The sequence below is a fragment of the Lithobates pipiens genome, unplaced genomic scaffold (assembly GCF_037356315.1).
Source record: "Lithobates pipiens isolate NorthernLeopardFrog02 unplaced genomic scaffold, aLitPip1_a1.2 Scaffold_23, whole genome shotgun sequence".
NCBI classification, from domain to species: Eukaryota; Metazoa; Chordata; class Amphibia; order Anura; family Ranidae; genus Lithobates; species Lithobates pipiens.
This window is the reverse complement of record NW_027507785.1, coordinates 202,413,837-202,437,784: the sequence shown is the minus strand read 5'-3', so window position 1 is coordinate 202,437,784 and position 23,948 is coordinate 202,413,837. Positions and strand designations below refer to the sequence as shown.

At 43.6% G+C, this 23,948-nt stretch overlaps 1 protein-coding gene across 8 annotated transcripts in view; it reads left to right on the top strand.

The window, feature by feature from the left end:
• NTNG1 (netrin G1) overlaps positions 1-23,948 on the top strand; it is a 411,337-nt gene that overhangs the window by 22,816 nt on the left and 364,573 nt on the right. The gene's annotated exons all lie outside the window — the stretch shown is intronic.

Here is a 23,948-nt window from a genome sequence, read left to right as displayed (position 1 = left end):
ATCTGTAATGTACTCTTGGTCACCGCTGGTCTGTGTCAGCCGCACATCATTAAACGCAGGCCAGGTCCACACTGCTCAGTCTGTCTGACATTGCTAATACGTTAATAATGTCTATGTGATGCAAAAGGCAGATATTAAACATGTCATGTTTGTTGTGGAAATGGAAGCCCTTCAGCATAACACTTAAACCCAAGACCTTCCTGGCAGCTGGTTTAATAATGTTAGATGTTTTTTTTCATACTTGTAAAGATTCTAGGGCTTCAGCTTTTCTTTTGTATTGTCTCAATAAAACAGGAGTATCGGACTCGCTAGAGCAATGGTCTCCAAACTGTGGCCCTTTGCTTGCCTTTATCCAGCGCTTGGGGCACTTTTCCTCCCATTGACATTAACAATGGGGCACTATTCCTCCCACTGACACCAATGATGGGACACTATTCTTCCCGCTGGCACCAATAATGGGACACTGTTCCTCCAACTGACATAAATTATGGGATACTATTCCCCAGACTGACACCAATAATGGGACACTATGCCTCCCACTGACATCAACACTGGGGCACTATTCCTCCCACTGATACCACTGATTGGGGCACAATTCTTCCCACTGATACCATCATTTTCTTTCCCCGCGTACCCCTTCCCCTGATCTCTCTGTCAAGATTGATGGCACAACTATCAGTCTATCCCTGCATACCAAGGTTCTAGGTGTAATCCTGGACTCTGAACTACCCTTTCGGCCCCACATCCAATCACTGTCCAAATCTTGCTACATCAACCTCTGCAACATCTACAAAATACCCCCCCCCCCCTTCTAACCAATGACACCACATAGCTCCTAGTTCACTCCCTGGTCATCTCTCGCCTCAACTACTGCAAGTCCCTTCTCATTGGCTTACCTTTACATAAGCTATTCCCCCTTCAGTCTATTATAAATGTTCCTGCCAGACTCATCCACCTTACCAACCACTTAGTGTCTGCTACTCCTCTCTGCCAATCCCTCCATTGGCTGACTCTCACACAACAAATTAAATGAAAAATACTAACAATAACTTACAAAGCCATCCACAACTTGGCCCTAGCTATATCACTAGTCTCAGAATACCAACCTAATCTTTCCCTTCATTCCTTCCAGGACCTCTTGCTCTCTAGCTCCCTCGTCACCTCCTTCCATGCTCACCTGCAGGGCTTTTTCGAAACCTCTACAATCCTATGAAGCTCCCTATCCCATTCTGTCCAATTATCTCCTACTCTGTTTGCTTTTAGACAATCCCTGAAAACCCTCCTCTTCAGAGAAGCCTATTCTGCCCGCACCTAAAAACTGTACTTTTATTTTCTACATCAGCTCATCCCTCACAACCAGAGCTTTTTTTCCTCAGAAAATAGATGCAGGAACTATCTGTCCCTGCCCAAATTCAAACCAAACCCAAACCCCACCCCCAGACACACCTTCCTTAGAGGAGAGAAGTACAGCGGTGCCAAATAATTGTAATACGTAAAGGCTGTTACGACCTGTGTACAGAGGGCAGGGGTCAGCAATATGTTACATAGAGCCCAGCACAAAGAGAGCAATGGTAAAGCATATGTCATATGCAGTCCAGCATACAAAGTGCAGGAGTATGTAACGCAAAACCCATTGTACAGAGTACAGCATTAATAAGGTGTACCATACATTACAGGAGTGCCATACACTACATACTCTTGGTCACTAACTCTGTATGCTTTACTGTCCCCCAGCAAATATCCCTGGTCTTCCCCCTCAAGTATCTCCCCAAAAGTAACCATTGAATACTCACTTCTGCTTATCTCTTTGCTTACCTCTGTGTCCCCCATTCACACCTAACCTCTGTTCACAGCTCCACTCTGCACCCCTATTCACAACTCACCTTTGCCCCCCCATCAACATCTCACCTCTGCACCCCTCTAACTATAGATTACACCCCTGGTTTACAACTCACCTCTGAACCCCCATGTAAAGCTCATCCCAATCCACAGGTCTCACCTTTGCCAAATCTCATGTTTCACCTCTGCATCTCCAGCTTCCCCTACAGATCTGACCTCTGCACAGCCTACCCCATTCTCCACAGCTCTCATTTTGCATAACCTGCCTTCTGCCCTCTGCAGCTCTTACCTCTGTACAAAGCTCCCTCCTTCCCAGTTCTCCTCTCTGGGCAAATTTCCACCTCTAGCTGTCCTCTCTGCTAAAATTCCCCCTCTCCTCTCTGCACAAATCCCCCCACTCTACTCCCTCTTTGAACAAACCCCCCCCCACTACTTTCCCAGCCCTCCTCTCCACACAAACCCCCCACTTTCCCAGCCCTCTTCTATGCACAAATCCCCCCTCCACCACTTTCCCAGCTCTCCTCTACACACAAATCCCCCCACCACGTTCCAAGTCCTCCTCTCTGCACAGCCCCCCACCTTTCCCAGCCCTCTTCTCTGCACAAATCTCCTCCACTTTCCAAGCCCTCCTCTTTCCCCAACCCCCTCTTTCTAAGCCCTCTTCTCTGCACAAATCTCCCCACTTTCTTAGCCCTCCTCTCCACACAACCCCCCCCCCCCAGCACTTTCCAAGCTCTCCTCTCTGTACAAATCCCCCCCACCACTTTCCAAGCCCTCTTCTCTGCACAAATCCCCCCACCACTTTCCAAGCCCTCCTCTCTGTACAAATCCCCCCACCACTTTCCAAGCCCTCCCCTCCACACAACTCCCCACTTTCCCAGCCCCCCCACTTTCCAAGCTTGCCTCTAAGCATAAATCCCCCCCCCCCCTTCACACATACATTTTCCCAGCTCTCATCCATGGTCAAATCCCCCCACACACTTTCACAGTTCTCTCTCCGCAAACTCAGTTTCTGCGGAGCTCTCTCCCCCCTCCCCTGTTTTTCATTCCCAGCTCCTTCACCTGTTCCACTGCCAGTGCCCAAGTCCATATGGTATGTGCAGGCTTTTTTTTCTCCACACGATAGAGAAGCTGTAGCTGGGGCGGAGTTTCAGGGCTCCTTGCTCTCTGTGCTACAGTGTGAGTACAACAATTGGGCACTTTTCATCCCACTAACACCAATTATGGGACACTATTCCTCCCACTGACACCAACGAGGGAGAACTATTCCTTTCACTGACACCAACAAGGGAGAACTATTCCTTTCACTGACACCAATGATGGTCATTCTTACCAACACGGAACATGTTCTACGTTCTATATTTCCCACTGGCTTAGGTCCAACCCTTCTGCAATCTGAATGATAGTAAACTGGCCCTTTGTTTAGAAAGTTTGGAGACCCCTGCACTAGAGGATAAAGTCAGAGAAGTCAATATGGACCCATCACTTGTGCATCAGGGATCTTAATGCTGGCCCTAAGAATACATGAATGCTTGATCACAGATTCAGCCATTTGCAAGAATCATTTACTTTGCTTGAAAATGATCTCCCAACACAACATATGACAGATTAGACTGATTTTGTAAAATTCTATTGGATTTAGCCTAGGACAGATTAAACCTTTTTTAAGAAAGCGATCATTTGTAGATTTAAAAATGAATCCTTTAATTGAATTGATCATTGAAATTTAACCTATTACGATGTATAGGGACACATTTAGGTCTAAACTTGTAATAAACACAGAAAGTAACACAATCTGTGTAATACTTCTTGCATGTCCTTTTGTTTGCAGACTTAGAGCTGTGGAAGTTTCCATTAACCAGAGCAATAAATAATCATGAATATAAATGAGGCTGTAGACAACCCATTTCATAATGCCATGCAAGTGCATTGGGGTTGATTTACTAAAGCAGCAGAACGATGCTTCCTGTGAGCATTAATAACAACTCTCCCTGTATGCCTTCTGGCACTGTATGTGTTTTTTTAAACACAGGACCCCCACAAAATTGAATTCCTCTCAAAACGCTCTTGACTAAAATTAATCTCATTCACAGTATTGATGACACAAAAGTGTGTTATATGAAACTTGAATACCTCGCATATATCTCTTATTTAGTAAATGGGTCCTTTGAATCCCTTAACAATTTAGTCAAAGCAATTAAAAATAATTTAAAAAAAATTCTAGAAACAGAAGCCCCTTGTTCTCCAACACAAGAGAAAAATATGGTTGTGAGAATCTTTCGAAATCCTGTGTTTTGGTAACTTTAAAGAGTCCCTGTTCTAAGACCGTTCATTTCAAAAACAATATTCTCATAACATTATATGCAAATTTAATGTCTTTTATGCAGTTTATTTAGTAGACATGTGCACTGCCAAACTATTAGTTTTCATTTCATTTGCTTTTTTTTTGTTTGTTGATGTTGTTTGGGTCATATGTTATGATCGCAATTCATACATTTGTAAATTCTTACTTATGTAAATTTCTACAGTTGTAAATTTGTACATTCGTAAATTCGTACTTTCATGTATTCTTAAATTTGTACATTCATACATTCAAAAATTCCCGAAATTTGGAAATTCGAAAATCTGAAACAATTAACTCTTAAATTATAGGTATTGGAATTTCCTTTCAAATTTGGCTGTTATTGAACATAATGAATACGAATTTATCCGAAGTTTATCCAAAATAACGAATGGCGCATTTAAACAAATGAAACGGAACAAATTAATAATAAATAATAATAATAAAAAGTTATTATTATTGTTATTTATTATTATTAATTCATTCCATTCCATTCATTTAGATACAGCATTTGTTATTTCGGATAATTCGTAACTCCGGATAAATTTGTATTCGTTACATTCACTAACAGCCAAATTTGAAAGGAAATTCCAATACCTATAATATAACATTTAGTAATAGTTTAGTTATTATTAGTTAATAATTTTTTCAGATTTCCGAATTTACAAAGTTACAAATTTACAAATTTATGAATGTACGACTTTAAGAATTTACAAATGTATGAATTTACGAATATTCAGAAAAAATTGTTAAATGGGTTTTAGTTAATTCTGATATCTGATATTATCGAAATTCGTTAAGAAATTAATTCAGAATGGAACGAATTGCACATGTCTATTATTTCATTCCAAAGGCATACCTTGTGTAGACATCCAAAAGATCTAATAAAGCTGCCTGTTCCCTTTCACTGGCTGCTACATGAAAGGTTATGGAGGCGGTGCGTAAGAACTGGGTTAGTAAATAGACACTCCAAAAAGATGAGAGAACCATAACGTGAAGGGATTAGTGGCTGTGCTAGGGAATTGAGACTTTAGAGCAGTCATTCTCAACCAGGGTTCTATGGACTCTTAGGTTTCCTCCAGAGGTTGCTGAGGGCACCTTGAGCAGTGGCTGACAGACTTCCCAAGTGAAGGTGCCTCATTCAACTTTCATGCAAGATTTACACATTTTTGACTTAATTTAAAAAAATGTGTAATCCTAGTCAAAGTGGTGTGAATCTTGGATGAAAACACATATAAACAGACCCCTATGTTTCTTCCTTTTACATCCTCACTGGTGTTGAATATTTGGAATATATGAGTTGAATATATTAGAATGGGGTCAAGGGACTCCTTTCTGGATTGCTGAGAGAAGGAGCATTTTTAAAAGTATTAAACAGCAAGGTGACATTTAGTAACAGGTTGATGGGGGTAGTATTTTTTTTTATACTCCTCCTCAAAGTCCTAGCCCAATGCTTCATAAAGGAGAAAAAAGGAAAAGAAACAGCTGATCAACAGAACCAATTCACCTGCCTGCGGACCAGTTTTTTATTTGCTCATTTCTGTTTCTTGTCCTTAGGGGGAGCAGTCATGGATTTTTTTTTTTGTATGTAATAGTAGCCACGCTTGTTAGGTATCTGGTGTAATAGAAGATTATTCCTTTCTAAATGATCATTCAACCCTAGTAGATTAATGCTTAGAACCTTATATTCCAAGATGCATGTATGGGGAATTTCACTTAGTACGCTTTTACACGTCAGCCATCAGATGCAATTAAATTACATGGCTGCTGTTCTAACATACAAAAATAAAATTGCTTTAATCTTAGTATAACCGGCATTAGAGAAAATCTTTCTGTATAATGTGTCCGAATACCTGCCCATTCTGTCTTTTTCTAAATATTAATATACTAGACTTTAGACTTTTGTAGGATATTAAAAACAATTCCTCAAGATATAAACCTGTTTCACATCAAAAATTGTCATCAAGAGCTGGGGTATAACTGGGTATAACATAGAAAAAAGACTTTCTTAGAACACAATTAAAATAAGATCACATGTACCTGCAATAGTGCACAAGCAAGAGGGGGATGCATAGTGGCAGGAAGATAAAACATAAAAGTTCATTTGTTAAATGAAAATCCACTTTGCACTGCAAGTGCACTTGGAAGTAAAGTTGCTGTAGATCTAAGGGGGACATGCAAGGAAAATAAAAAACAGTATTTTAGCTTGCACATGATTGGATGATAAAATCAGCAGAGCTTCCCCTCATTTCAGATCTACCCCTTAGATTTAGAGCAACTGCACTTCCAAGTGCACTTTCAGTGCAAAGTGGATTTGCCTTTTGTAAATAACCCCCATTATGTCACCAAGTAAATTCCAAAAAATCAAGAAAATATGATAGTCCAAGGGTATTTTGTGAAGAGTGATGTAAAAGATCACCAAATGATCTGTCGCATCTTTAGTGAACTATTCAAGTGACGAGTCCTCCAAACAGAGCGTTTTGAACAGTTTCCAAGCCCAGTGGGGGCTGCCAAATGAGGCTGCAAAATTACAAAATAAAAATTAAAGTTTTTAGGTTTTAGTTCTCCCATAGAACAATATTTTCTCCTACGAACTATATCTATGTATTTCAATAGTATTTGGTTGTGCACTATTTTAATTGAAGTCTACAAAAGTTTTTTTTCTCTGTTATAACACCCAGCTCCTGATGAGGCTATTGATGCAAAACATGTCAGGCAAAAGGGTGTTCCTTCATGTTAGCAGCTTCATTTCATATCATATTGAGTAATTTTGACGATTTCTAAAAATAATATATATATATATATATATATATATATATATATATATATATATATATATATATATATATATATATACACAGTATGTCTCAAAAGTGAGTACATCCCTCACATTTTTGTAAATATTTTATCATATCTTTTCATATGACAATACTGAAGAAATTACACTTTGCTACAATGTAAAGTAGTGAGTGTACAGCTTGTATAACAGTATAAGTTGCTGTCTAACCCGCTGGCAACAAAAGTGAGTACACCCCTAAGTGAAAATGTCCATAATGGGCCCAATTTTCCTTCCTCTGTGTCATGTGACTCAATAGTGTTACAAGGTCTCAGGCGTGAATGGGAAGCAGGTGTGTTAAATTTTGTGTTATCACTCTCACTCTTTCATACTGGTCACTGGAAGTTCAACATGGAAACTCATGGCAAAGAACATAAAGTTGGCCTAGGCTATAAAAAGATTCCCAAGACCCTGAAACTGAGCTGCAGAACGCTGGCCAAGACCATCCAGCGGTTTAACTGGACAGAATCCACTCAGAACAGGCCTCGCTATGATCGGCCAAAGAGGTTGAGTGCACATGCTCAGCATTATATCCAGAGGTTGTCTTTGGGAAATAGACATATGAGTGCTGCCAGCATTGCTGTAGAGGTTAAAGGGGTGTGGGATCACCCTGTCAGTGCTCAAACCATATGCCACACACTGGATCAAATTGGTTTGCATGGCTGTCATCCCGGAAGGAAACCTCTTCTAAAGATGATGCACAAGAAAGCCTGCAAACCATTGTCAACCAAAGAGGTTGAGTGAATGTGCTCAGCGCACAAACAGTTTGCTGAAGACAAGCAGACTAAGGATTGGATTGGATTACTGGAACCATGTCCTGGGGTCTGATGAGACCAAGATAAACTTATTTGATTCAGATGATGTCAAGCGTGTGTAGGGCAACCAAGTGAGGAGTACAAAGACAAGTGTGTCTTGCCTACAGTCAAACATTGTGGTGGGCGTATCATGGTCTGGGGCTGCATGAGTGCTGCCGGCACTGGCGAGCTACAGTTCATTGAAGGAACCATGAATGCCAACATGTACTATGACATACTGAAGCACAGCAGAATCCACTCTCTTTGGAGACTGGGTCACAGGGATAATGGCCCCAAACACACCTCCAAGATGACCACTGCCTTGCTAAAGAAGCTGAGGGTAAAGGTGATGGACTGGCCAAGCATGTCTCCAGACCTAAACCCTATTGAGCATCTGTGGGGCATCCTCAAACAGAAGGTGGAGGAGCGTAAGGTCTCTAACATCCACCAGCTCCATGATGTCGCAATGGAGGAGTGGAAGAGGACTCCAGTGGCAACCTGTGAAGCTCTAGTGAACTCAATGCCCAAGAGGGTTAAGGCAGTGCTGGAAAATAATGGTGGCCACACAAAATATTGATACTTTGGGCCCAGTTTGGACATTTCCCCTTAGGGGTGTACTCACTTTTGTTGCCAGTGGTTTAAACATTACTGGATGTGTGTTGAGTTATTTTGAGGGGACAGTAAATTTACACTGTTATACAAGCTGTACATGCACTACTTTACATTGTTGCAAAGTGTAATTTCTTCAGTGTTGTCACATGAAAAGATATAATAAAATATTTACAAAAATATGAGGGGTGTACTCACTTTTGTAAGATACAATATATATATATATATATATATATATATATATATATATATACTATATTGTCAAAAATATTCGGACGCCTACCTTTACATGCACATGAACTTTACTGGCATCCTAGTAAACCTAAAATGCCATTTTAGTCAAAAGACTAAGACTAAAACTAAATTAAAATTTGCTGCCAAAATTAACACTGGCTGTCACTTTACATAAGGCTGGGTTCACATACAGTATATGCAAATGGATGCGTTTTAAGCAGCACCTAATTCGCATGACATGTGAATGTGACCGGCCCTCAATGTAGCTAGTTCACACATGCCCGTGGTGGCCACGGTTTGGTTTCAAAAAGGGTCCTATGCATTTTTGGGTCTGGTTCAAGTGCGAATTCAGGCAAACATTTCCACCTGAATTGCCCCTTAACTGATGAACAGAAACACACCGGATCCCAAACTGCAAACTACAGTTCAGAAGAAGTCTCAGATTCTGATCATTTGTCCCAGGAAATGTGTCTGGACGTCATATGATGGCACACCTGAACAGCCGTTCCTATGTGCCCGTATCACAGCCGGGCACTTGTGCCACCTATCAGTGCCCGTCGGTGGTACCTATCAGTGCTCATCAGTGCCGCCTATCAGTGCCCATCAGTGTGGCATAATAGTGCCTCCTCATCAGTATCACCTCATCAGTGCCCATAAATGACACCTCATCAGTGCTCATCAGTGCCGCCTCCTCAGCGCACATCAGTGAAGGAGAAAAATTACTTATTTACAAAATTTACTGACAGAAACTAAGAAAAACTTTTTTTCTTTGTAAAAAATTTAAATTAAATAGCACCAAAAGAAAGCTCTGTTTGTGTGAAGAAAATGATAAAAATTAATTTGGTAATTGTCATTAGAAGTGCGACAGTGCTGAAAGCTAAAAAAATGGGCAGGAAGGGGGTGAAGGTGCCCTGTATTGAGGTGGTTAAAGTGGTTGTACAAGCAGAAAGTTTTTTTTTATCTTAATGCATTCTATGCATTTAAGTAAAAAGCCTTCTGTGTGTAGCAGCCTCCCCAGCACCCCCTAATACTTACCTGAGCCCCATCTCTCTACCTTAGCCATCCGTGACTTTCCTTCTTGATTGGCTGAGACACAGCAGTGGCACAATTGGCCTCCACTGCTGTCAATCAATGTCTGTTAGCCAACCAGGAGAGAGAGGGGACGGAGCCAAATGGCAGTTCCATGCCTGAATGGACACTCAAAGCTGCAGCTCAGCTTGAGTGCCCACATAGCAAGCTGCTATTGTTGTTAGTATTCATTCTTTTTTTTTTTTTTGCATATTTTAAATGTGGACTTTTCAGTAATTCTAAGTCTACAAAAAAAATCCTGACATATCACAATATACAGAAACTGGATCATTTACTATAAAATCTTTACATTTTTTTAATTGAAAAGTCATCCTTGAGCTCCAGTTCAATGACTTTGCCTATGATGAGGTGATGTCATCATTATTCTGCTACAGGATTGAGGAATGATTAGACTTTGTGGAAAGACAGAAGTGCCGCAGGGGGCTAATCTGTGTCAGACATTTGTGAATACAACTAAGAACTGCACAGACACCAGGATTTACAGACTGTGTCATCCATGAACCAGCATTTAGGCTGAAAACTTTTCTAAACCTGAATGATATCTGAACAAAGTTGGTTCTGTCCCTTTGGATAGAAAAGCAAATCAAGGGTGTGATAAAAATAAAAGGTCCGGGGACATGGTGGAGTAAGGCTGTGTTTCTTGTGAGCTCCCGGTCCCGGCCTGTTTCCCGCGGCGATCCGCCATCGTATCCGGCATGCAACCAGCCAAGGGCTGCAAGACGAGAGCCGCCGTCAAGGGAGAACGATCTGGGGCTTCCTCCGGGTCCCTACACCGCTTTTTCAACCCAGCGCAGCAGCGCACGGCCGGCGCGGACTCGGCGGCGCCACGTGGTTCACCGAGCAGGGCCCCCGCACCAGCCACTCAGCGTTCTGATCACGGCCCGGACCGAGCGGTACCGGCGAACCCACGTCTAGTCTCAGCTATCCAGCCATCCGCTGCACTGACCATGGAGGCAACGGAGGGCTCCCGAACGCCTGATCGGGCGGAGCAGGATCTCAGGACTTTGATTCAAGCCCTCCCCACTAGAACGGACATCGAGGCCCTGATCCTCCGCCTAGAGGAAACACACCGCAGGGACATTCAGGAGGTGAGAGAGGATGTGTCGGCTCTGACGGAGAGGGTGACTGTGGGGGAGGCCTCATTCTCTACCTTAGAGAACCGGGTGTCAGAGCTGGAGAGAGCCAGGGACCACCACCGTGACACCGCTATCGCCCTCCAGCTCCACCTGGAGGATGTTGAAGACCGGAGTCGCAGGAATAACTTGCGGCTCCGGGGTCTGCCCGAATCTTTGGAAGGGGAGGACATGGAGGCCGCGGTGTTGGAGATTTTCCGCAACTTGTTAGAGGACCCTTCTTGTGTGGTGGAGATTGAACGGATCCATAGGACCCTGGGTCCCAGAATCGCTGACCCGGTGCGCCCGCGAGATGTGCTGTGCAAACTACTGCGTTTCCCGCAGAAAGATGAAATCCTGAGGAGGGCGTGGGAGCAAGGGCAGATGGATGTGGAAGGGGTTCCTGTCACCATCCTCCCTGACCTATCCAGGGCGACACTGAGACGCAGAGCCATGCTCCGACCCGTATTGGACCTGGCAAAGGAGAAGGGCTGTACTTACCGTTGGGGTTACCCCCTGGCCGTCATCTTCCGTAAGGAAGGGAACAGATACACCCTACAGTCGCCGGCGGACCTCCCCGGCCTATTTCGGTTCCTGGACGTGGACCAGATCCCGGTTCCGGATTGGCTTCAGATACTCCCGCGCCCGATGGGCAGAACAGGGCTCTCTATGTACCGGGGCCCGTTGCAACCTAGACTTCAGTGGATCAGGAGAAGGCCGCGGTTGGCCCAGAGGGAAAACCCAGGACACCGTGAGTAGATTCCTCCCACATGGCGCCTGAAACCCGATTTTCCTCAGCTCCCCCATGTTAACTTTTTTACCGTGCCCTGAGCACTAGGTCCCCCCATGACCTGATGGTTCCACCCCGGGAAGGTGACATTTGGAGCGTTTCCCCCCCGCGCGCCCTGGGTGCCCCCCTCCCCCCCTCTTTTGTCTCTTTTTAGGGTTTTTCCCCCTTCAGTGTTCTGGCCGAGGATTTGGGTTGATCTAACCCCACCTGGGGGGACCCCTGTGCGTTGGCCGGGGTTGATTTTGGCTACGTCGGGACGCTGGGGGCTGGGAGGGGGGGGAGGGGGGGAAGCCTTTAAGACCTACTGTATGGATAACCGGCCGGCTGGCTTACAAGCTCCCCGCATCCGATGAAGACTTGAGGCGGGGGGAGTGGTCCAAGCGATGGCGTTGTATAACAGTTACCCCCGCACGAGACATTGTTGGACCCAGCCCTTCAATTGACCCATTGCGGCATCGGATAGCCGCTGGACGTTGGTGGTAGCAGACTGGCGGGGTTTACGTGCTCCTCGGGAGGGGGCGGGTGGGATGTTTGTCGCCCCGAGGGCAGATTTCAGAGCTAATTATTGTTTTTTGAATGCACCTACGGAGCACCTGAGGGACTGGGGAATCGACATACGGCACGGAGATTGTCATTACCACTCTGGTGCGGACACGAGGGAGGGGATGGAGCACTATTTGCATATATTGTCGGGGAGTGGGGTTGGGGGCGCATTGCTGGGTTGATGTTTGTCTAGAATTGTTTCTTTGTTTATTTTTCTGCATATTTACGGTCCTATTTCTCTCTGGTTTCAGATGCGATTTGCTTTACCAATGTTTTGGCTCTTTTAGCGCAGCCTATGTTATGTTATGTGTTATGTCATATGTTATGTATACTGTTTTATAGTTCATGGGCTGTGATTGTTGCTGTGACTAATTATACTATATTTGATTGCCGGGGGTGACGGGTGGGATCGGGAGTCTCATTTCTCGGCCCTGTCCACTCACTACCCCACTTAGGCCCGCGCTCAATTCCCGGTACACAACTGGGGAGCGCTTTAGCTATATTTAGCACTGTTAGACACTTTTCGGCGCTGTTCCCCTCTTTGGACGGCGCCCTAATTCTAATTTTTTTTCTCACTACTTTTTTTTCTTTTTCTTTCTTTCTTTTGTTTCTTCTTTTTTCGAGCCGAACAAGAGGCCCACCTGCTGACTCTCCTCTTCTCTCTTCAATCCCCCCCACCCCCCCCTTTTTAGCCTAAGACTTTTCCTGTCCCCCCCCGGACTCACGAACATGGCTGAACTTATTGTGATCTCACTGAACGCTAAGGGGCTGAATATCCCAGAGAAGAGACGTATGTTACTTCATGATATGAGACGCATGAAGGCAGACATTGTATTTCTGCAGGAGACCCACTTTAGGGCTAATTCCTTACCACTACTCAAGAATAGATTCTACCCTACGGTCTACCACTCCATGTATACTGAGGCTAAGTCCAGAGGTGTTTCTATCTTGATGTCGGCTTCAGTGCCATGGAAGTGCATAGACATCCAATCTGATCAGGAGGGACGGTTTTTGTTTGTGAAGGGGAAGGTAGGGGAGGCGATGATGACCTTGGCGAACATTTATGCCCCAAACGACCGTCAGGACACCTTCCTGAAACGTAGACTGACACACCTTACACGGTTCACGGAAGGACAGCTTATTGTTGGCGGGGATCTGAATGTACCCCTTACGCCTGCGGAGGATACCTCCACGGGTCTCTCTGCTACCTCTCGAGAGATGCGCAAACGAATCTCAACGTCCCTGCATGAGGCACAGCTTATCGACACATGGCGTCTTTTTCATCCCGGAGAGAGGGACTATACATTTTATTCCAATCCACATCAGACATACTCGCGCATAGATTATTTTCTAATCCCCCACAGACATTTGCACGCGGTAAAGGGCACCACGATCGGGACGATCACTTGGTCGGATCATGCCCCGATCACCCTGCGGTACGCCGTGACGGATATATACAAAACACAGAGACCGCCCTGGCGCCTAAATGACAGCTTACTCCAAGACCCAGAGGTCCTCGCGGACGTGACTAGGGAAATCGGCCACTATTTTCAGGCTAACTTGACTACAGGGAGCGACCCCGGGGTGGTGTGGGAGGCACACAAGGCCGTGATCCGCGGAGTACTCATTAAACATGGCTCTAGGATACACAAGCACAGGACAGCGCGGCTGGAGACGTTGCTACATCAAGTGCGGACTCTCGAGTTGCGCCACAAACACTCCCCCACTCCGCAACTGGGTGCGGAGCTTGACACCGCTCGCAGACAGGTCACTGACCTACTTCATTTCAAGGCTAAGGCAATGATTCAACTCTCTCGGAAAAAAATTTATGAATCGGGAGATAAATGCGGGAGGTTTCTGGCTCGTACCCTAAAGGAACAGAAATTAGCTTCCTATATACCGCACCTAACCTCTCCACGAGGTCAGAAAGTTTCTCTGCCCCAAAAAATTTTGCAGGAATTTAGAACGTTCTACGATTCCCTGTATAACCTGAACACGCCCCCGCCCTCTGCGAATGATACCTCTCGCTACATAGCTGCCTCCCTAATGCCAACCCTACCGACAGCGGATATAGAATTGCTAGAAGCGCCCATCACCTTACCAGAACTTCAGACGGCACTAGGCGCTACCAAATCGGGTAAGGCACCTGGCCCGGACGGTCTCACTGCCGCATATTATAAGACCCTACTCCCTTCTCTAGGTACCCATATGGTTAACCTATTTAATATTCTGAGCACGGGCTCACGTTTGCATCAGTCCACGTTACAGGCCCAGATATCGGTAATACCGAAAGAAGGTAAGGATTTGTCGCAGTGCGGGAGCTATCGTCCCATCTCTTTGCTGAACACGGACTTAAAACTGTTTACGAAAATTTTAGCTATTAGATTACAGCGACATTTGCCGTATCTGATCCACTTGGATCAGGTCGGCTTTGTTCCAACCAGAGAAGCGAGGGACAATACTATTAAGGTCCTGAACTTGCTCCATGTGGCAAACGATAAACGCATTCCGTGTGTGTTCCTCGGGACGGACGCTGAAAAGGCGTTCGACCGAGTGAGCTGGCAATTTATGTTCTCCACATTGGAGTATATAGGTCTGGGTAACCGGATGATGCATTGGATCTCTGCGGTGTACTCTAACCCGACGGCCAGGGTCAGAGCAAACGGCATTTTATCGGACTCATTTGGGATTGCCAATGGGACCAGGCAGGGGTGTCCACTTTCTCCCCTGCTGTTTGCCCTGACCCTGGAACCGTTTCTTTGTCACGTTAGGAACAACCCAGACATTATCGGGATCGGAACGACGGGAACACAGTACAAAGTCTCGGCATACGCGGATGATTTGATGTTTACATTGGTCAGCCCGTCCCTTTCACTCCCCAATTTAATGCGCGAATTCGACGTTTATGGCAAACTCTCCAATCTCCGTATAAATTTCGGCAAGTCGGAGGCTATGGGCATAGGTGTACCCGCGCCACAGCTGGCGACTTTACAAACTCGTTTTCCTTTGAAGTGGACAGATGGGGCCCTGAAATACCTGGGCGCCTATATCCCTTCAAGACTAAACCGTCTCTTCCAGCTTAACTTTCCGCCCCTACTCCACAAAATTAGAGCCTTGCTGAACCAATGGAACAGCGGTCTGCACTCGTGGATTGGCCGCTGTAACATTCTTAAAATGATGATACTCCCGAAATTTCTCTATTTACTCCAAGCACTCCCGATACAGATTCCAACGTCCTACTTCGCCCAAATACGCTCTGCATTTATCTCGTTCCTTTGGGCTGGGAAGAAACCCAGAATACATAGCAAGATACTGTCACTTCCAAAGCGATGCGGGGGTCTGGCAATGCCGGATGTCCACACCTATTACAAGGCGATTCACCTAGGCAGACTGGTTGATTGGTGCCGCCATGAGAAGGTTAAACTCTGGACGCAAATTGAGCAAGCCCAGAGCGAAATTCTTCTACGGGTTGTTCCGTGGTGCTCTGATGAGGTGCCGCTGGCCATTAAACGCCATCCACTCATAGGCACCACTGTTAAGATATGGGGGCGGCTGTTGTCCCGGGCTCCCGTATTCCCTCGAAATTCACCGCTACGCCCAATCCTGGATAGCCCCCGCTTCATTCCTGGTACGACTGACATAGTATTCCGAGCCCTGGGGGAATCGGGGATTTCTAGGGCGGCGCATTTCAGCATTGCGGGCAGGTGGAGAACGACTGCGGAACTGACAGACCCGACTGGATGTTATCGCCTAGACTTTTTGAGAGCGGCCCAATTGCGCCATTTTTTAGATACCCTGACGCCACCCAACGCCGGGGATTCACCCTGCACGACTATGGAGGAACTGTGTTCTGGGAATGGGGCGGTGGCCCATACCTTGACCTTGACTTACGCGATGCTGAATGCACCACCGACGGACTACCAACTACCCAGCCTTTCTAAATGGGAGAGGGAATTACAATGCAATTTCACGGACCACCAGAGGCAGAAAATTATTACGTTTACACACAAATCGTCCATCTGTACCAAGATACAGGAGACGAATTACAAACTTCTCACGCGCTGGTACAGAACCCCGGAGGTGCTGCACAAGTTCTTCCCGGAGGTGGCAGAGGTATGCTGGCGCTGCCGGGAGGACAGAGGTACGCTGCTGCATATCTTCTGGTCCTGCCCCAGACTTCGGTATTTCTGGGGGGAAGTGCACCGAATCACACAGAAGTTTACTGATCACAATATCCCTAATGACCCAGCGTTTTTTCTATTGCATGCAACCGATATACCTACACGCTCCTACAAAAAATCTTTAGTTCGGCATCTGGTGGATGCGGCAAAGGCTTGTATCCCCCTTCTCTGGAAGTCTCAGCTTCCGCCGACTCTAGATGTCTGGATTGGGAAAGTGGAAGATATTAATAAGATGGAAGACCTGATCTTGACGAGTCAGCATAGAGAAGCGTTGTACTCCAAAACATGGCAGCTCTGGAATATGTTTAAATACTCACAAGAGGGGCAGGCTCTTAGAGGGTCCATTGGTACCCCTCCGTGAGGCCACTAGCAGCAGGCTGAACCATGGAGATGGACTGCCTTTTTCGAGCATAGGCAGGACACCCATGTTCGTGAGTTCCCCTTCCCCATCCCCTCTTCCCTCACCCTTCTCTCTCATGTACCCCTAACCCCCTCCCCCCCCCTTTTTCTTTTTTCTTCTCTTTGTTCTCCACTCTTTTTCTTTTTTGGCTTCTCTTAGCAATTCAGGGCTTACTACTAGCTCTTACTGTTTTCTATATATCCCAAAAAATATGGGGGGAGGCCCCGCCGGGCCGGGACGACTGGTCATGGACTATAGGTCCCAGGGCATAATTCCATCGATACTTTGTTATGTGATTTGTTTCCTTTTTCTTTTATTTCTTTGTATTGCTCTGGACTGTGCCTGTATGGTGTGTTATTTTATTTTATTTTGTCTGCTTCCATGTTGTGGCCTGGTTGGTCCTCTTTTCCAGTTATAAATAAAAAATTAATTAGAAAAGCAAATCAAGCTATTGTCAAGGGGGAATATTTACACTTACCCATTGCTTAGCATACATGCATTTATCCTGAAAGCATAAATCTGATCCTAGGTCCACTTTATGTTACTACAGTAAGGGAGCTATTTTTTACCTGCCAAAAGTTTTATATTTCTGTCTATCCAGTCCTGATATTTACAAGGCTCTGTCACACATAGGGATGAGCTTTGGATTTGAGTCAACTATGATTTCAGGAGTAAACTAAATGTCCAGATTTGGGCAATTTGCCCCCCCCCCCCCCCCCGCCTGATTCCCTAGCTGCTGCAGACAGACATTATTAATATTATACATGATTTAATATAGTGGCAACAAATAACGCAGCACTTTACAATATATCATTCATTTCATTACCACTAAATTACAGTGTCTGGCTGGCTGTTGGCTTGTATATGACCATATATGGTCAATAATGTTACTTCCCCAGCCTGTTTTCTGACATTGACCTGTCATTTGCAAAGGAGTATCACAAGAGGATCATTGTGGCATTGGTTGCTGTGGTTGCAGGTCATTGGGGGTGTCATTCTTAGCGATTGAAGATGGATCTACATCACTAGATTGAGGTTGTATTTAAATTGTAGGACATTTTTTGTAATAAAATATTTTTTTTTTAACTGTGTGTGTTTTATTTAATATTTTATTATTGAATTAGTAACAAAGGCACTATGTACCCAATACTCATTCATGTTCATGAAGGGGAGGGGATATCTGGTGGCCCTCTTTTTTTTGAAGGGGACTTCCATATTCCAAAAAGTCCTCTATGTTCAGACCGCCACATCCATCCATCATCAACATGGGGGCCCCCTGTCAAGTACCCTCCCTATGTTGAGGGCATGTGGCTTAGTATGATTGGGGGCTGTAAGCTCCCTTTGCTGGCCAGCCAGGCAGCATGACCAGATAAGGGTCTGATATAAATTTTGGGGGACCCCACAACATGTTTTTGCTTTTTTTTTGTGATTTGCCCTTCAAAATCCATACCAAATCCTTTTCAAGGATTTCAAGGGGGGGCCACTCTGCTTTTATATGTTTTATTTTGTTTTTCTCTGGGCATGTGGCCTGGTATCGTTCAGGAGTTGGGGGTAGGGTTGCCCTTTAAAACCAAATACGTATTAATTACACAGGTTCTGAGGTTGATTAAGGTGATAATTAAATTCACTTGGTGCCTTATCTGCATTAAGTTAGCCTCAGAAACTGTGTAATTCATATGTGTTCAGGTTTAAAGGGATGAGACGGTAACCCTAATGGGAGGGGGCTGCATGCTAGCTGCCCCCCTTTCTTGGCTGCATACCTTGATAAGAGTTTGGCATGAATTTTGAAGGGGACCTCACGCAAAAAAGCAGATCCTTATAAGTGAATGTATGTCCCCTACCTCCTAAACCATACCAGGCCACATGTCCTTGTTGTGGGGAGGGTACCTTGCCCCTATTTTGGCTGGCGACTCCAATTAACCTGCCCCCCCCATTCAAAAAAAGTATAAAGTAAACAAATCATGCATATCATTGAAAAAGTAATTTATTATATTAAAAAAAATGTAAATCCAATGTCAGTTACATCATTCAGCAAAGTAGATCCATTATCAATCACGTCAATCATGATGAATGATGCCCCTATGACTTGCAGATGCAATGACTCGCACCACGGGGATCCATAAATTTTCTGTTGCAAATAACAGTTCCTGGGTAGATTGCTGAATCTCAACAAACTAGGCAAGGAAGTGATGTCACTCTGACACTTTGCCTTCTTCTCCTATCACCATGCTTCTTATTAGCACACGAGCACAAGTGATTGTACTGCCATTCCATCCTCCAGTCTTAGCTGCACAAAGGGCTACAAGAGACTGATACCAGGTCTAATTCAGCTACTTACACTGATTAAGTTTGCAAAATACAGTTGCAATATGTTTTTTACAATAAATTAATTGAATTGATTTAACACACATAAGAGGCCTTCATCTACCCTGAATGTGTCCAGTTCTTTTCTTTTTTCATAGTACTATAGATAAAAATGATGTAGTATTAACGTTGACTGAGAAGCGTGACAGAGTGCAAAATTTCCACATACTGTATGTTTGAATCTAACCATTTTATTAACATTCAATAACTGGTTTCTATCTTTGCTAACTGCTATAGTTTACTGACAGAGAATTTTCTATTATGCACTTAGTAAATTGCCCACTGTGATCCTCTCTAGCTAGTTAGAATGATAAATATGCTTACTATTGTCTCATCTGTAAAAAAAAGCCAATGTCCTCTCCTAGAAAACTCACAGGTCACCCCTTAAAGCACATAACTTAATTTAACTGTGATTTTGATGGTTATTTCCATTTACACTAATACACCCACAAGAAACATGGCACCAAAACTGTCTTATGAATGCAGTACAATGTAAAACTGCGTGTTTGCGCATGAACTCATTATTGTAAATGAGTTTGCCATGGAAACACTAGTTGGAACATCTGCTGACATTTCACTTGTCTGCTTCCAATCTGAGCCAACACGAACCTTCTTCTATAATGTGTAGGGTATATATGTGTGTATGTATATATATATATATATATATATATATATATATATATATATATATATATAAAAAATAAGTTTGCGCTCTGGTAGGAATATTCTACTTTTCTATATGAATGGATCCTAATTTTGAACTGATCTTTATCTACTCATGATAGATAAAAACTGTTTTATTAAAAAAAAAAAAAAATACCCACAACATTTTATGAATATAATATACACAATATTTACCAAATAAATGGCTTAAAGTGATGTAAAGTTTTTTTTTCTTAAATTAATAAACATGTTATACTTACCCTCTCTGTGCAATGGTATTGCACAGAGCAGCCTGAACCTCCTCTTCTGGGGTCCCCCACTGGCGCTCCAGGCTCTTCCTCTTCTGCATGTGCCACCATAGGAAGCCACTTCCCATGGTGGCACGCATGTGGGATCATGCCAAAGCTGGGCTGTGTGTGTCCATTAACACACATGGCGTGGTTTGGCTCCACCCACTTCTTCTTTCTCACTGCATTTGACTGACAGTAACAGGAGCCAGTGGCTCCTGCTTCTTTCAGTATAGCCTGTGAGAGAGCTGAGAGAGGAAAGAAGCCCTGCAAATGAGCACAGTGCTAGTTCAATACTAAATTCAGGTAAATATTTAAGCATAGGAGAGAGGAGAAAAAGGCACCAGAAGGTTTTTTACCTTCTATAGAATGCAATAAGGTAAAAAAAAATAACTTATGACTTTAGTACCACTTATGCCACGTAAACACGGAGTTGGAATAACCTCCAAAGGTTTTTCCGACAGAGTTCCGCTGAAACTGTCATGTGTACACACAATCACATCAAAGTCCAATCGCTAAGAACAAGGTAGAAAAAGGAAGTTCAATAGCCAGTAGCCAATAACTTCTGTCTCGTACTTGCTTCAGAGCATGTGTCGTTTTTGGTCCGTCAGAACAGCATAACAGACGAGCGGTTTTCCTGATAGGAATTGGTTCCATCAGAAATATTTAAAATATGTTCTATTTCTAGGTCCGTCAGACTTTTCAGAAAAAAAAGTCAGATGAGGCATACACACAATCGGAATATACGATGAAAAGCTTCTGTCTGACTTTTTCTGTCGGACATTATGCTCGTCCCGGTTCACACTGGTGTGATGCGGGAAACCCTGCAATTCAGTGCTGGCATGGCACTGTTGGGGGTGTCAATGTAAAGTTAATGATCAGTTCGCAGATCGCAGGGCGAACTGTGAAATGGTGCAGGAATCAGATCCCATAGATGTGAACATCCATGCAACCTGATTCCAGTGCGTGCCAAAAAAAAGGGTCCTGCACCATTTTGGTGGGAATGCATTGTGATTTTTAGCCATACAGTTTGTATGGCTGAATTTGCATTGCACAGACATCGCATGTGATCTGCACAGCAATGCAGTGAAAATCACATGCGATGTCTGTAATTGCACAACTGTGAACCCAGCCTAACTCTCCTTTGATGTAACAGCTGTTCCTTGCTTAGATAGCCAGTAATTGGTATGGTGTCAAGGGTTTGAACGCAGAGTCACAAAGAACAGCTGTGAGAAGAATACAGAGCAGAGGAGATTTGATTAACTTGTTGGTCTCCTCTTACAATAAATGACCTTAGGAGTGCTCAGTTCTGAACAGTTCTGTAATAATACTAAACCGTGCAAATGGACCAATCTCCTACTGTGGAAATTGTATCTGATTGGATGCAGGCACTGTTGGACCAACAATTTTCCACCCAGCTCCTTTGATTTTTCAATTAAAGGATGTCGGCTGGTCCGTTGCCAACAGGGCTGCCCATTGATCAAATTTCTGCCAGTTCATTAGGTACCAGCTAAAATTTGTTCAGTGTATGGCCAGCTTAGAAAGGAGAGGAATGACTGCACTGCCTCAATGAGGGGATGTTGCAATTTTCTTCCCTTAAGAGTGAAAAGCTGATCTTATTGACAATTCATCTTTTTAACTCATTTTTTTAACACTGTAAGAGATGTAAGGTACTTTGATGAGGGAAAATATATGCTGTCACATAGAAGAGATCCCCTTGTGGCATTATTAAAAAAAAGAAAAAAAGTATAAAATGTAACAAAATGAGAAATTTAAAAAAATGCACACTTAATGCACACCTAATAAATTGCACCGAGACATACTGCAATTACAATGCACAGATGAACATAAAACTCTTACTGAGCTACACACATTTGTTATCCCTTCACACATTGAGGCTTAAGAATGCCCTTTTCAAGAGTGTCATTTTAGTTTAAGACTATTTATGGCACGTAGTAAACAGTTTTAATGTCATGTCTGTTATGTACAGGCATTTGTTGTTATTTCCCAACTTCACCCGGTTTAATCCTTTACAAGGGATTTTGGAAATTATATGGTGTGTGCTTTTATTAATAATAATTCTGCTATAATTTTATTAAAAAATAATCTCCTTTAATTCTCTAAGCTCTTTACTTTCAAAAAGTATACAATTCTGATGTCTTTGGTCAAATTTTAAGCCTACACTATGCAATTCATCAGGGCATTGAAAGGGTAATTGTGGTCATATTAGTACACCGTTTCAACAATACAGTATTTTCTATGATGAAGACTTGCCTTTGAAAAACAAAATGTTGGTTAGACCATTTTAGTGGAATGTAGACCAGCATGACACATGAAGGGTTAAATAGTCAAGGTCTTTGTTGGCAAACAAAAAAAGTGAACATCTGAGGTAATCACATATTGAAAAGGGGGTAATTAGAGTCAGATATCGTCTCAATGAGTCAGTCATTACAACTCAATTGAGAGAAGGTTTGAACTGTCACGAAAAAAATAAATCGAACCGCTCTTCACAACAGAATATGGAAGAAGTGCAATAAAGCACAATGAAAAGAGCTGTGGCACCGGAAGGAAATTCAACTCCCCCCCCCCCCCCCCCCGAAGTCTTCTGGGACATGTCACATGCCCCAGAAGATTGCCCAGCCATTCACAACGCACAGGCAGGTTCGCATATGCGCAGGGCGCACCAGTTACAAAGCTGGCACCACGGAGAGGAGACAGAGAGGAGCGATGCTTCGTCTGCCCACATCGCTGGACTGTGGGACAGGTGAGTGTCTGTTTAATAAAAGTCAGCAGCTACACTTTTTGTTGCTGCTGACATTTAAATGGGTGGAACTCCACTCTAAGTTCACAACACATAGCTTACATAGCATTTCTAGCTGCAGAAAAAAAAATATTTCCACTGGTTATCAATTAACTAGTGTAAGGTTATGGAAGGTAACATTAACATGGTTCTAAAGGCTGACATTTGTTTTTATCTTAATGCATGAAGATAAAAAAAAAAAAATGGTATCCAGGTCCTCCCACATATATTTACCTGAGGCCCATCATGATCCAACAATGTGCATGAGAGCAGCAGCTCTCTCTGCTCTGTCCTTCTTCACAGAGCAGATCCATAACAGAAGTAGCCATTGTCTCCCACTGCTATCAATCATACTCTGTAAAAAGGGGGCAGAGCCATGCCCCACTGTCTGTATCTATAGACACAGGCAGCAGGGCTCAGGAGCAAGCCCACGTGGCTTTCTATGGGGTCACTGAATGAAGAGGGGGAGCTGAGAAGATGAGGATTGGGGTTGTTCTGTGCAAAACTATTGCAGTTTAAGAGTTATCTGTAAATAACACAAACATTATAACACATAAAGGTTGATTTACTAAAATCGAGCAGTGCAAAATCTGGTGCAGCTGTGCCTAGAAACCAATCAGTTTCCAGGTTTTTCTATTAAAGCGTAATTGAACAAGTTAGAAGCTGATTGTCTACCATGCACAGCTGCACCAGATTTTGCACTCTCCAGTTTTAGTAAATCAACCCCATAAACTGTATTCACTGACAAAATTATTAAAAGCTCAAGGAAGGCTATACCAAATTGACATTATTTTTATTCTTTCTCATTTCAAGATCATAACTGTAATAAGTGAATACATAGTTATTCCAATGATTTGCAATGGTATCACTTTCAATTGCTCTACTTCTAATATACAAGTACTTTGATGCTTTTTCATTTTGAGAAATAGCAATAGATTCATATTGTGTAAATTATCATTTTATCTGTTGGTAAGGTTAGTGGCTTAAGAATACGATATGGCATTATACATCTATTTTTAAATCCACGACTCCTTTCTTACACATGGCTTAAACCACAAGAACCTCT